Here is a 14147-nt window from a genome sequence, read left to right on the forward strand (position 1 = left end):
GATAAACAGGAGATTAAATGGGCAGTTCCTGTCCGGAGGCAGGATGAGGAGGCAGAAAGGAATAGGAGCTGGTTGAATGGACACGGGAAACCCAGGGTAGAAAGGGGGAGTATGCTGTCATATTATAGGGATTGCAACTAGGGTCACATAATAACGTGTGTAAATTTTTGCATGAGAAATTAACTTGAGCTGTAAACTTTCACCTAAAGCACAAATAAGTAAATAAATAATTGACAGTATTATTTTCACAGATGAATGTGGCAAACACCTCAGTGAGACAGTATCTGCTTATACCATCCCAAATCTTTATTTAGCCATTAAATCTCTCTTTCTTTCTGAAGAGTATGTTTATGTAATTCAGCCCCATTTTGCAAAGAAGGCAATTGAAACAGAGATGAAGGGATTTGTCAAATGAGCCCCACTGTTTCTCTTGGCTTCCCTGTGAAGTCTGGAATGTGAAGAGTTTGTATGTGCTTGAGGGGGATGCTAGGGCAGTGGAGCAAGATAATCCATTGCCGCATGGAGCAGCCCGGGATTAAAGAGACAGCACCTTTGGAGTAGGCCCCAAACTGACAGTGGCAACACACATTTTGTAAAGCAGATTACAGAACTGCACATCCTATTTACGTTTACTTCCTTTTATATATCTGAAGTTTTAAATACTCCAGTTTTATTTAAACTATGAAATAGGAAATGAAGGGAAAAACCACAAGTGCACGTTTGGGTAAGGACTGTACCCACATGAGGTCAACACTTGTGGAACAGTATTGGTTATCAAAAAGTGTCGACAGAAGTTGAACCTTTATGGGATGAGAGCTGGCACTCAGATACCACTCTTCTTGTGAGGAGAGTGTCTCCTAAGTAGGAAAATATTTGAATCTTGTTATTATTAAGAGAAACAGCTGTAGTGATCCACAGTCAGACTTTTTGTATGCTCAGTGAAACAGCAGAAGATAGGACCCAGAAATCTCCAGTCTCAGGGGAGGAAGAATTTCCTTATGTGGTACTGAGGTAGCCCCTGAGTGCTAGCGTTACCTTCTCCAGCCCAGCGGCAGCAAGTCTCATATCTCTTTGCTCTTCCCAGCTGTAGATTGAGAGCTGAATCTAAGACACTCCTTCATAAGAAAGATGAGGGCATCAAGAAAGGTGACTATTTTTCAATCCTCAATTTGGGGTTTATGCCTTGAACAAGCAAATGGAGAAGTTGAGAGAAATTAACCTAAAAATGAGTTCTTGCTAATAGTTGAACCAGTGGCTAGACTTTGTAGTCTGTTTTACCTTATCAGCAATTTCCCTTTAAATCATATTTAAGCAATCTGGATTACATCCAAGTTCAGTATTTTATTATCTCACCACTATTTTGGCACTAATCTCTTGGCTTCTGATTTGGCGATAAATCAATTTAGTTCACACCTGATTCTCATTCAAAAAAAAATTTTTTTTTCACTTGGGTATTATGAAGAAACATAACTAAACAAACCTTACTCTGGAGGAAGAGAGGCAGTATTTTCTCTATTCATTAAAGCATCGTTAATTCATACTCAGTCTTTCTTACAAAGCTATCGTTTATTATCAGTACTTGAAGCCTCTGTGATCCAATCCATATACACCCCATTAATAACTTCCCTAAGTCCAAGAGTGCCTCATACTTAAGGCTTCTCTGCCACAGCTTTCCATAGTTTCAGACCAGCTGGCATGTTACTTTTCTAATTACATCAGAGGCAGAAGAATTACATATTTAGGAAGATATTTTGTCATTTGCTTTTCTAGCAGAACTAAATTCTCAAGTTATTGAAGGAATAAATAAATTTTATTTTCTGTTACTATAGTCATATCATGAAAAATAAAAAATTGTATCAATTTAACACTTAATGGCAAACACAGAGAAAAAGCAGACTTGCTCTTAGGTGAGGCAACTGTTACTTATATTAGGGCAATCTTTGAGAGCAATTAAGCATTTCATAAATTCCTACCTTAAGTCCCAGTGAAGTTTTAATTCTTTGATTTAATACTAAAATGGGTGTCTTCCTCTCAAACCGAAGTTTACTCAGCATTGGGTTTAGATCAAGAAATGAAAAGTATGTTTTACTGCTGGTATCCAGTTTGGGGATTTATAAAGAATCTGCTAATAATGTAGCTTAAAAACACATTTGGGTAAGATGTTATACTTATTAATTTTCATCTACATTTTCAAGTCTAAACTTTTCCCTGGTTACTTATTTTGTTTGATGTAGTACTGTCATTGTTGTCAGTTGCCATTGAGTCAATTCTGACTCATGTCAACCCCATGTATGCAGAGTAGAATTGCTCCACAGGTTTCCCAAGGTGTGTTTGGGTAGGCTTGGACTGCCATCCTTTTGGCTAGTAGTTCAGTGCTTAACGATTTGTGCTGCCCAGAGACTCCTAAGTCGAAATTTTAATGTGTACTCTAGATAAGGAAACCCTGGTGGCTTAGCGGTTAAGTACTATTGCTGCTAGCCAAAAGGTCAGCAGTTCGAATCCACCAGGCGCTCCTTGGAAACTCTATGGGGCAGTTCTACTCTAACCTATAGGGTCGCTATGAGTCGGAATCAACTCGATGGCAATGGGTTTGGTTTGGTTTTTACTCTAGATAAAGAAACAAAGACCACATAGTTCTTAATTTTCATCCTCAATAGCAGGTAAATCATTTTTAGATTAATTGCAACAGTACATGGTCACATGATGCAAGCTTTTCTTTGCATAAAAAAATAAATAAATAACACTTAAATTCATTCTTCAATCATATTGTAAAACATTTCATTTTGAACTTAAGAGAAAATTTTTAAAATGTTATATCTTGTGGAAAATGAACAAAAACTTATCCACACCAGTTTCTCAGTTGGAAGTCTGCTATCTGGTTAGTGAAAGCCTTCACCCAGACCTTTAATTGCTACTTAAGTGTCTAACATGATTTTTAGCTTTAGTTACCTATCATTGCTCCTTCGTTCCCCTATTGTAACCTTGTTGTTGTTAGTTGCTAAAGAGTTGGCTCTGGCTCATGGAGGCCTTATGTATAAAAGAACGAAATGTCGTCCAGGACTGCCCCATCGTCACTGTGGTTGGTATGCTCAAGTCCATTGTCACTGCTATTGTGCAGTGCCTTCCAACCTAGGAGGCTCACCTTCCAACACTATATGAGGCAATGTTCTATTGTGATCCACAGAGTTTTCATTGGCTAATTTTTGGAAGTGAAACACCTGGCCTTCCGTTTCAATCTGTCATAGTCTGGAAGCTCTGTTGAAACGTGTCCATTACAGGTGACCTTAAATGGCATACTGGTGGCATAGCTTCCAACACCATAGCAATATGCAAGCCATCACAGTATGACAAACTGATAGATGGGTGGTGGTATTGTAACCTAAACTTTGGCAAAGTAGTGGTAAAATAATAAAGAGTTCAGGACTGAATTGTCTGATGTGACGCTGGCTTTCAAGGGGTAGACAGTGAAGAGGAGGTAGAAGTCAGCTTGAAGTTAGGCTCAGCATAGTTATTTATTTTTTTTCTCTTCGAAAATAATAAGAGAAGGAAGTACAGATTTTATTCCAAATCTATCATCCTCGTATGAGTTGGCAGAACAGTATTGATAATTCATTGTGACTTAAGGAATCAGCAGAATCCAACATCTACAGAAGACACTTGGTAACTGTGTTCAAGAACCAAAAACGGAAAAGCAAGCATTTTTCCTCACCTAAATTTTTTTTTTTTTTTTTTTTAATCAGTCCGCAGGGAAAATGAGAAGAGAAAAGATAAGGTGAAAGTGGCATAATCTGCTTGCTTTTCTATCAGAAGGAGCAGGGAGGGAATTAAATGGTTTTTGTCTTTTTTTTTTTCTTGCTATAGAGGCCACAAGAAATGATGAAAAGGTAATTTTACCTCCCACACACATAAAGGGCAATTAGGGCTTTTTTGGTTTTGAATTACCAGATCCCTGATCTTTGGTAGAGTAGGCTTCACCTGAATTTGAAGGATTCGACGTGTGGGAGAGGCCAGAAGTCTACCCAAAAGCCGACTCAAGAGAAGGCAGGAAGTCAGAGGTGATAGTTGTCCCATAAGGCAGGTGGGCAGCAGCATGGATCTTTGCAGCAGTGTGAATCAGCTGCACAGCACTGCAGGGAATGGCTGCACCATTTCAAAGAAAGAACGGGAGCCATGCCAACCATTTTGGATGGCCAAGGTGGGCGGGGGGTGCACAGGGCAGGATGTGGTGGGAAAGAAGGGTCAAACAGGACTGATACCAGACTTCTCACTAACTCTCATAAGCAGAAGCTCAGAGCCAGGTTTAATTAGATTCTAAAAAAGAAAACAAAGGGCATTTCTTAAACCAAGTGTCCTGGAGCAATTCATACAGTTATACTGTTAACACCTCATTAAGCTGAGTCAGCTCTAATAACTAATTCAGAAAGCAGATCTACGTCCACCTTAGTTCCATGTGCTCCCCAAAAGTTACCACGGTTTTTTTTTTTTTTTTTAGAATGTTTTGTTAAGAGCTTCAAATACCTCAGGAATAGTTTCCAGACACCAGGGCTTCTAGTGACATACATGTCTCTAAGTTATGTTTGACGTTATAGAACACAAAGAGCCTGTTGCCATAAGAACCAAAACAACATACATGTTCTGTAACCAGCTCTTTCCTTATTATTTCATCTGTGGATCATTGCTTCATTGTTCCAGGAGTCTTTTAAGATTGTAATTGTTTTATTTTTAACTGTGAAAACTTTTATTTTAAATACATAATGTGTATATTCTCCAGCAATTGAAATGATAGTCCCTTCAAAATTAAAATAAATCGAATAAAAGACTTAAAAGAAGGACTTTTATACTTGTTAAAACGACAGATGAGGACACAGAACAAAATAACCGACCCAGTGAAAACAAAATCCTGCTTCACACTAGACAACAAAAATTTTCCTAATAATATTAATTCTTCTAAAGATCTATAACTACATAATGCTGTCAAGGAAATGCCTAAGCCGTGCACACAGTTTTTTTCTTAGTGTACCCATTTATATGTAGACCTATTAAAATATGTGAATTGACAACAAATCTTCTCTTGATATATTTGTGAGCTACATAAAAAAAAAAAATAGTAGTGGTACAAGGTGGCAAATGAGCAAGATTAAAAGCACACTTTTCACTACACCAATAGAAATAAGGCAATCGTTGCTCCATGAAAGTTTAGAGAAAATAAGCGATTTTTCATTTTATTTATTCCTCTCTGTCCTTTGAAAAACATACTCACAATTTATTATCATAAAATAATTGCAGGTTCCTATGCACTAAACACGGGGTCATCATGACTTGGAATTGACTCGATGGCAATTTTGTTATTTTTTTTTATGCGTCACATACGTGACTATTAAAGTGTGTTAATTTGTTTAAGGAGCACCGGTGGTGCTTGTCTGCCAACTGAAAGTTTGGTGGTTCAAATGCACCAACCGCTCCGCAAAAGATGTGGCAGTCTGCTTCTGTAAAGATTTATAGCCTTAGAAACCCTGTGGGGCAGTTTTACTCTGTCCTATAGGGTCGCTATGAGTCGGAATCAACTCGATGGCACTGGGTGGGTTGGGATAGGATCATTGGAGACCTGGTGGCATAGTGGTTAAGTGCTAAGGCTGTTAACCAAAAGGCTGGCAGTTCAAACCTACCCTGGTGCTCCTTGGAAACTCGCTGGGGCAGTTCTACTCTGTCCTATAGGGTCACTGTAAGTCAGAATCAACTGGAAGGTAGTTTTTGTTTTTGTTTTTGTTTTTTTAATAGGGTCACTATGAGTCAGAATGGGTTCGAAGGCAATTTGTTTGGTTTTGGTTTGGTATATTCTGTATTTGGATATTAAAACAAAAATACATATATATAAGGTATATGAGTAACTTTTTACCAATATCTTTGAATATATTTAAAAATTAATTCTAACATAATCATCTTTTCAACACAAGTCATTAGATAATTAATCAGAGAATTAATAAAATAAAGACAATCAAATAAATGTTTGTTTTTTTCTAAAATTACAATAACAAATATTCCCTCAGTCTCATTTGTCAGAATGAAATAATTTATAAAAGGACATTTCTTTATGTATAACATTTATCTGCATGAAATGCTGAGCTCATGTCTGACTTTTAATAATTATTTATAAATTAATTTACTCTATTCACAGAGAAGTTGTGCACACCTGGTGAATTAGGAAGTAAATTGTTCGCTTTGCCCCCTTATGGAGTGGTACACGGCATTCTGAGCAAGCAATTCAATTATGCTTTGGGGCTTCAGGTGAAAATAAAGATCCATTTGAGATGGTTTTCAAGTTTTGGCCCTGTGACAAAAAATAATCAAGATCTGCTATTCAACCTTTTTTCACTCAAACCGTATTTTTGAATCGAAATTGAATGCACAGAATGTGAAATCGTGTTGCCTTTTAAACTTTAAGAAAAGTATCATATTGCTGCCTATACAAACATGATATTGCCTGCTGGGTGGTGTTATGTTGGGATTCTATATGTGAAGTGACAAGCAAAGAAACATGACTCCATTGCACGTTATTACGTCCTATAAAATGCTACATACCGATTGAAAGAAAAACAGTTACTTTCAATCTTTATTCAGGTAACCACTGAAAGAAATTATTACTCACCTTCTGTTTTTCTGAAATAAGCTTGACGATCTTGGGTAACTTATACACAATTAAGGCATATTTTAACTTTATATAAATCATAGGTTAAAATTTAATATGCCCAAGTAGACAGATTCACATGTTGCCTCTAGTGTGTGTAATCATATACAGATACACATACACATATGATCTTGATTATTGTCAGAGAAAAGGAAAATTAAGGTAAAACTTTCCAGGTAAATAGTTTCAATATTGCCTAAGACAGAAATCACTGGTTTTTATTCTCTTGAGAAATGAATATTTGTAATCTCCCTAAAACTTTCACATCTTTGTTAATTGGTGTGTTCATGAACAAGGGAGGAGCAATAATCCAGTGCTAATTCTAGTAGATAGGTTCCTAAAGTGAAAACAAGTTTCAACTGAGAAAACGCCTACCCTTCCGGCTAGAGACCCTGGAAAAGGCAGCAAAAGCAGTTATGAGAATGGCATTAACGCCCAACAAATGTTCTTCTTCGAGAAACTAAATAACCTCCTAGCTATTCTTTAGGAAGCCCAGGTCTAAGGATATTCATATATACAAGAAGTATAATATAAACATTTTTAATTATTAATTTTTTACCTAAAACTTTTATGCTATAATCTATTTCCCGATATAAAAAAAAAAAAGATAATGATATAAAATAAAAACATGTTTCTTATGACAATACCATATCCAATTTTCCAACTCACAGATTCACTCCTATTATTATTGTTGCTGTTGTTAGGTGACGTCGAGTCATTTCTGACTCATAGCGGCCCTATGCACAACAGAAAGAAACACTGCCCGGTCCTCAGCCATCTTTACAATCATTGTTATGCTTGAGCTCATTGTTGCAGCCACTGTGTCAATCCACCTCGTTGAGGGTCTTCCTCTTTTCCACTGACCCTGTACTCTGCCAAGCATGATGTCCTTCTCCTGGGACTGATCCCTCCTGACAACATGTCCAAAGTATGTAAGATGCAATCTCGCCATCCTTGCCTCTAAGGAGCATTCTGGCCGCACTTCGTCCAAGACAGATTTGTTCGTTCTTTTGGCAGTCCATGGTGTATGCAATATTCTTCGCCAACACCACAATTCAAAGGCGTCAACTCTTCTTTGGTCTTCATATTCACTGTCCAGCATTCAAATGCATATGATGTGACTGAAAATACCATGGCTTGGGTCAGGCACACCTTAGTCTTCAGGGCGACATCTTTGCTCTTCAACACTTTGAAGAGGTCCTTTGCAGCAGATTTACCCAATGCAATGTGTCTTTTGAATTCTTGACTGCTGCTTCCATGGCTGTTGATTGTGGATCCAAGTGAAATGAAATCCTTGACAACTTCAATCTTTTCTCCGTTTATCATGATGTTGCTCATTGGCCCAGTTGTGAGGATTTTTGTTTTCTTTATATGGAGATGCAATCTATACCGAAGGCTGTGGTCTAGCATCTTTGAGAAGTCCAAAATATCCACTAATATTCCAAAAAGCTCCACAGTTTTAGATCTCCTATTAATACAGAACTGCCCATTGGGTCACTTCATGCAGTTGTCCCAAGGTCACCTCAAACTTGCTGGTCCCAAAGTGAATTTGTATTCTTTTATATGATATCTCCTTTTTCTCCTGAGTCCCTCTTTTTATTATTAGAATTCTTAGTCTCCTGGGAGTTCATCCTTATTCTTTCACCCAACTTGCCTCCCTCCCAGGCCCCAGCCTATTAACCATAGTTTTCTACTTTTTTCTTCAATGAGATCTTTCAAATTCATCTTTTTTCTCCATTATCATTATACTTATACTACTTTCCACTCTCTTATGAAAAATAAATTATATTCTTTTTTAAAATGATTAGAAAATTAGTGGATACTCCTCGTGAACACTTGGACCAAACAGAAATTCATAGGAATAAAAATTTTAAGAATTATGACAATCTTACCACTGGTAACAATCATTGTTAAATATACACATTAGTTTTTCAATGTTTTTACCACCTACTGCCCAATAGAGTTTCCAAGGAGCAGCTGGTGGATTCAAACTGCCAACCTTTTGTTTAGCAGCCATAGCCCTTAACCACGGCTCTACCCAGGCTCCTTTGGATAGTTTAGATCATGTGAAATACAGTTCTGAATCCTACATTTTAGCATAATATTTTCCCATATCATTGAAATTATTCATAAACATCACTTAATAGCTGGGTAATACCCTATTTTGGTGATGCACCATTATCTTGTAAACTATTACCTTCTTTTATCTATCAAACTTGTTCTAGTTAATTTTTTAATAATAATTTTATGATAAACAGTTTGTACAAAAACATGTCTCTTAATTTCTGATCAGTTCTTTAAAATAGCATCCTAGAAATGGAAACACCAGGCTGAACACTATGAATATGGCCAAGTTATAAAACCTAAAAATAACAACAATGTAATTAATATAGTAGTATGTTTCTTTAAAATTGCTAATGTTAGTGGGGAGACTGATTATAAGAACAATAGCAAGGAAAAACTTACAACCGTATGAATATGAATATTCACAGTTTTCATAAGATTAAGATAAAGAAAACAATTGCTCAGCAAATACATAATTTTTCAGCTAGTAAGTACTAAGTGGAGTCATCATTCTAATCTTCAAATTGGTAGCACTGGAATCTAGAGCCTGATGTCCCCGAAAAATATTCTTACAGTAAACAAAATTGTGAAGGGTCGTTTCTTAGAACTTTCATCAATGTAGTAAAATTAAGACCTCAGGGCACATGAAAAAAAGCAAAAGAAGTCTTCAGTTCCGTATTGGCTTGTGTAATCCAAAGAGTGATACCAGACTAAAGCATGTCCTCAAACCATTCTCCATCAATGTCAGTTTTATAACCAGGCTTTCTACCGGATCAGCACAGCAGAGAAATATGGTTGTAATAATATGGAATGAAGATTGTTGTTGTTGTTAGGTGCTGGCATGTTGGTTCCCACTCATAGCAAGGTTATGTACAACAGAAGGAACCACTGCCTGGCCCTGCTCCATCTTCACAATATTGGCTATATTTGAGTCCATTGTTGCAGCCACTGTATCAATCCATCTCCTTGAGGTTCTTCCTCTTTTTCACTGACCCTCTACTTTACCAAGCATAATAGCTTTCTCCAGGGACTGGTCACTCTTGATAACATGTCCAGTCTCACGAAGTCTCACCATCCTCCCTTCTAAGGAGCATTCAGGCTGTATATCTTCCAAGACAGACTTGTTCCTTCTGGCAGTCCATAATATATTCAATTTTCTTCACCAATACCATAATTCAAAAGCATCAATTCTTCTTTGGTCTTCCTTATTCATTGTCCAGCTTTCGTATGCATATGAGGTCACTCACTTTGAGGACAAAGGCGCCCCTTTGTCCTCAAAGTGAGTGACATTTTTGATTTTTAACACTTTAAAGAGGTCTTTTGCAGCAGATTTGCCCAACGCAATGTGTCATTTGATTTCCTGACTGCTGCTTCCATGGGCATTGATTGTGCATCCAAGTAAAATGAAATCCTTGATAATGTCAATCTTTTCTGTTTATCATGATGTTGCTTATTGGTCCAATTGTAAGGACTTCTGTTTCCCTTATGTTGAGGTATAATCCATACTGAAGGCTGTTGTCTTTGATTTTCATCAGTAAGTGCTTCAAGTTCTTTTCACTGTCAGAAAGCAAGGTTGTGTCATCTGCATAATGTAGGTTGTTAATGAGTCTTCTTCCAGTCCTGATGCCACATTCTTCTTCATATAGTACAGCTTCTCAGATTATTTGCTCAGCATACAGATTGAATATGTCTAAAGAAAGGTGATCCTACAGAATGCAGAAATTATCAAACAATATTATTAGTATCACTTGTAAGTAACATTTTGCTGAAGGTAATTCAAAGATGGTTGCAGCAATACATTGACAGGGAACTGCTAGAAATTCAGGCTGGATTCAGAAGAGGACCAGAAATGAGGATATCATTGCAGGCATCAAATTAATCTTGGCTGAAAGCAGGAAATACCAAAAAGGTGTTAACCTGTGTTTTATTGACTATACAAAGGCATTCAACTGTGTGGATCATAACAAATTATCGACAACATGCTGAAGAATGGGAATTCCAGAACACTTAATTGTGCATACATGGAACCTGTACATAGACCAAGAGGAAGTTGTTCTAACAGAACAAGGGGATACTGCATGGTTTAAAATCAGGAAAGGTGTCCATCAGGGTTGTATCCTCTCACCGTACTTATTCAATCTGTATGTATGGAATGAAGATAGCCTGTGCCATAGATTAAGAGCTAAATGGAGGTCAAAGTTAAGAGTTTTCCTTTGAAAATCACAGTATTTAACCACACAATGTACCTGAAAGGGCGATCACCCCACTTGTACAGAGAGTCAAACCAAATTGGTACATACATGCAGGAATTAAGTTTCCACAGAATCTGTTAGAGCTACAGTAACCATTAGTATAGGGAAGAACAAAGCTCTAAAGTTGTGTTATTGGAAAATCCATAATAGTTCTAATCTAAAACATTATGCAATTATGTTAACTACAGTCATAGAAAAATCTCAATTTGGCACTTACTCCATTTTTTATTTAATCACTGCAGCTTTTCTTAAACTCTGTAAGATTGTTCTCTAGGAAACTGAATTACTGAATCAGTTGAATAGCTTCCATTAAATATAATTTTGTATTAAGAGTAGTTGGTCTGAAGCCAATATGACAGAGTTCAATTCAGTAAAAGTGATTCAATAAGGGACATCACCCTTGGAAAAAAACTTCTGAGGCTCTTTGATGATTCAGGTTTGACTTTAGTGAGAATGGATTTAAGGATTCTCCTTGTGCCCCACAACAAAGCCATATCCCCTGTACAAAGGAGAATTTTTTTTTTTTTTTTTTTATCTTAAAGTCAGGAAGGAGAGTCCCCATGCTTATCAAGAGTAGTATTGAGGGGATAAACCTTGTCTCTCATGTTCTCCACTGTGTCCCGTATAACTTGACTAGTCCAGAAACATAACTCTTTTTTAAGTAACATTTTAACACAAAACTCAGGTTGAAAAAACTAGGGAATCTAAATATTTCTATGACATTGTTACGTGGCCACTCCTACTAATCTTGACCCACACATTGATATTTAACTTTAATTCACTTAAAACCATCAACAGCCACAGGTTAGAACTGAGGTAATGCTCATCACCAATTCCTGGCCACAGTGTTAAAGTTCCAGAAAGTTCACCAAGTTCATTAAATCTTTAATGATTCCTACACAAGGTTTGGAGAGCTTGGGGATTATAAAATAAGAACATACCATGGTTTAATTTTGCCTGTTCCTCAAGAAAAATATTGACCCAGAATGTGATTAAAAATTTATCAAGAAGCTATAGGCTCAGATATATAAGTAAAATAAATTGATAGGACTTTTATAACCTATAAATAAAATTTTACCCATTAAATAACTCACACAGGCAGGATTATATACTCCCTAATAACGGGTGTAATGACTACCTTGTTCACCATTATATCCTCAGTACATGGGGCAGTTCCTGAAACTTAGTAGGCACTCAAAAAAATATTTGTTGAATAAATGACAAAATAAGTGTTTCTATTATAAAGTTTACAAAGGATGAGTATCAAAAGGAATCTAAGCATTTAGAATTGCCTTGAGCAAATTGGTTTACAACATTTATTCTCTGAGTTTTAGAAGCATTGTGTTATCTTGAGTTTTCTTTGCATGCCTTTGACCACTTGTGGGGATAAATTTTATGTGTCTTAGCCATTTATGTTTCCTTTAGTTGGGAATTACTGTTCATAATCTTTGTCAATTTTCCTTACGAAGTTTTTGGTAGTTTTTTAAATCTATTTGTATGGCATCTTCATACAATTAAATTTTTATATTAATTAACATTTGTTTTTAGTTTATAGCACTTTTTTCTCAGTTTTGGTTTTGATATTAATTTGGTTTAAAAATTTTCACATGAGTACAATCTTTTGTCAGATATAGCTCTCTTCCATTTAAAATTTCTTTAAAAAAAATGACTACCCAAGGCAAAACAAGAGGTCTTATTCTCCCGGAGCAATGGAGGAAGGAGAGTCAGGAATAGAGGAGGATATGGAATATGTGGCTAATTGCCTCCATGAACAACTTCCTCCTTTGCCATGAGACCAGAATAACTGGATGGTGCCTCGGTATCATTACTGAAAATTTTGATCAAAGATTCTCTAGAAGAATCTTGATTAAAAGGAGGAAAATGTAGAACAGAATTTCAAATTGTTATGGATTCCAGACACCTTGGAGCAATGCAGGTTGGGATGGACCCCTGAAACTATTACCCTGAGATAATTTTTAAAACTTAAACCAAAAATATTCCCTAAGTCTTCTTAAAGCTAAACAATAGTTTAGCTTAACTAGTAAAAAATGTCTGTCTTTAGCATTATGCTCTTTTCAGAACTATCTATATGGGATCAAACTGACAACAGCAATTCAAAAGATTAGATACGAACCTTAGGGGGTAGTGAATTTATGTTAATGAAGGTGGAACAGCTCAGAAAAGGAAGATGAGAATGGTTGCACAACTCAAAAAATGTAATCAATGTCACTGAATGGTACATGTAGAAACTGTTGAACTGGTGTGTGTTTTGCTGTGTACACTCTCAACAACAACAAAAATAAATAAATTCTTTAAATGCACACATGTTTAGAAAGTCAATTTCAGATAAAAAAATATTGCAAATATTTAACTTATATTATTTTTAGTTTCATTTATTTGGTTTTAAATATTTAATCCATCCTGAATTGATTTTGGTTTTTATTCATCATCACTTGCCTGGGCTATTAAAATAGCAACTCAACGAGTATTTCTGCTTCTCTTCTCCCTTTAAATTTATCCCCTGCCTTGATAGCAAAGTGAACTTTCTAGAGTATAGTACTGATCATTTCTCCCCATTCTATAACACAATTCTTAAAGGTTGAAGTTCAGGTGTCTTAAGATGTAAGGCAAGCCCTTTCCTGAGCTGTTCCCTCCTAACTGCCAATCACATTTCTCTTAGTCCCCTTCTCAAAAATATCTTTTGATAACATCGAGGGGTATTATTAAACATATCTTGCTGTTCTAAACTCTCATGTTTTCTCTACTTGTAAAAAATGCAATGTTTCAATGTTTTTTGAATTTTTATCTAGCCTTGGCTAAAATTTGGGAAGAAAATACAGAGAGATAAAAATAGATTTGTCATTTTTAAAAATTTTGAACATTTAGGATGCACTTAGAGTAGAATCCACATTACCACATCTTAAAACCACAATCTTATATTTGATCATAGTTTTATTTGCTTTTAACCTGGATAAATCAGCTTTTACTAGAAAAATTAAGTTAACTTGCGAGGCTAAAACACAAAATTTTAGGCCTAAGTAAAGAAACAAAGTCAATGCCACATTTCATTACTGTTGATTTGCAGAATGAATTTAAATTAACCTGGATCTGAGCACGGTCACATGGATAGCGAGCTGGCTAAACAA

General features: G+C 36.2%; 1 pseudogene; it reads left to right on the top strand.

Annotated features, from left to right (window-relative positions):
• The first annotated feature begins 4090 nt into the window (after positions 1-4090).
• LOC126070091 (ceramide synthase 6-like) overlaps positions 4091-14147 on the top strand; it is a 44587-nt pseudogene continuing 34530 nt past the window's right edge.

The sequence above is a fragment of the Elephas maximus genome, chromosome 1 (genome assembly GCF_024166365.1).
Source record: "Elephas maximus indicus isolate mEleMax1 chromosome 1, mEleMax1 primary haplotype, whole genome shotgun sequence".
Classification (NCBI taxonomy): Eukaryota; Metazoa; Chordata; class Mammalia; order Proboscidea; family Elephantidae; genus Elephas; species Elephas maximus.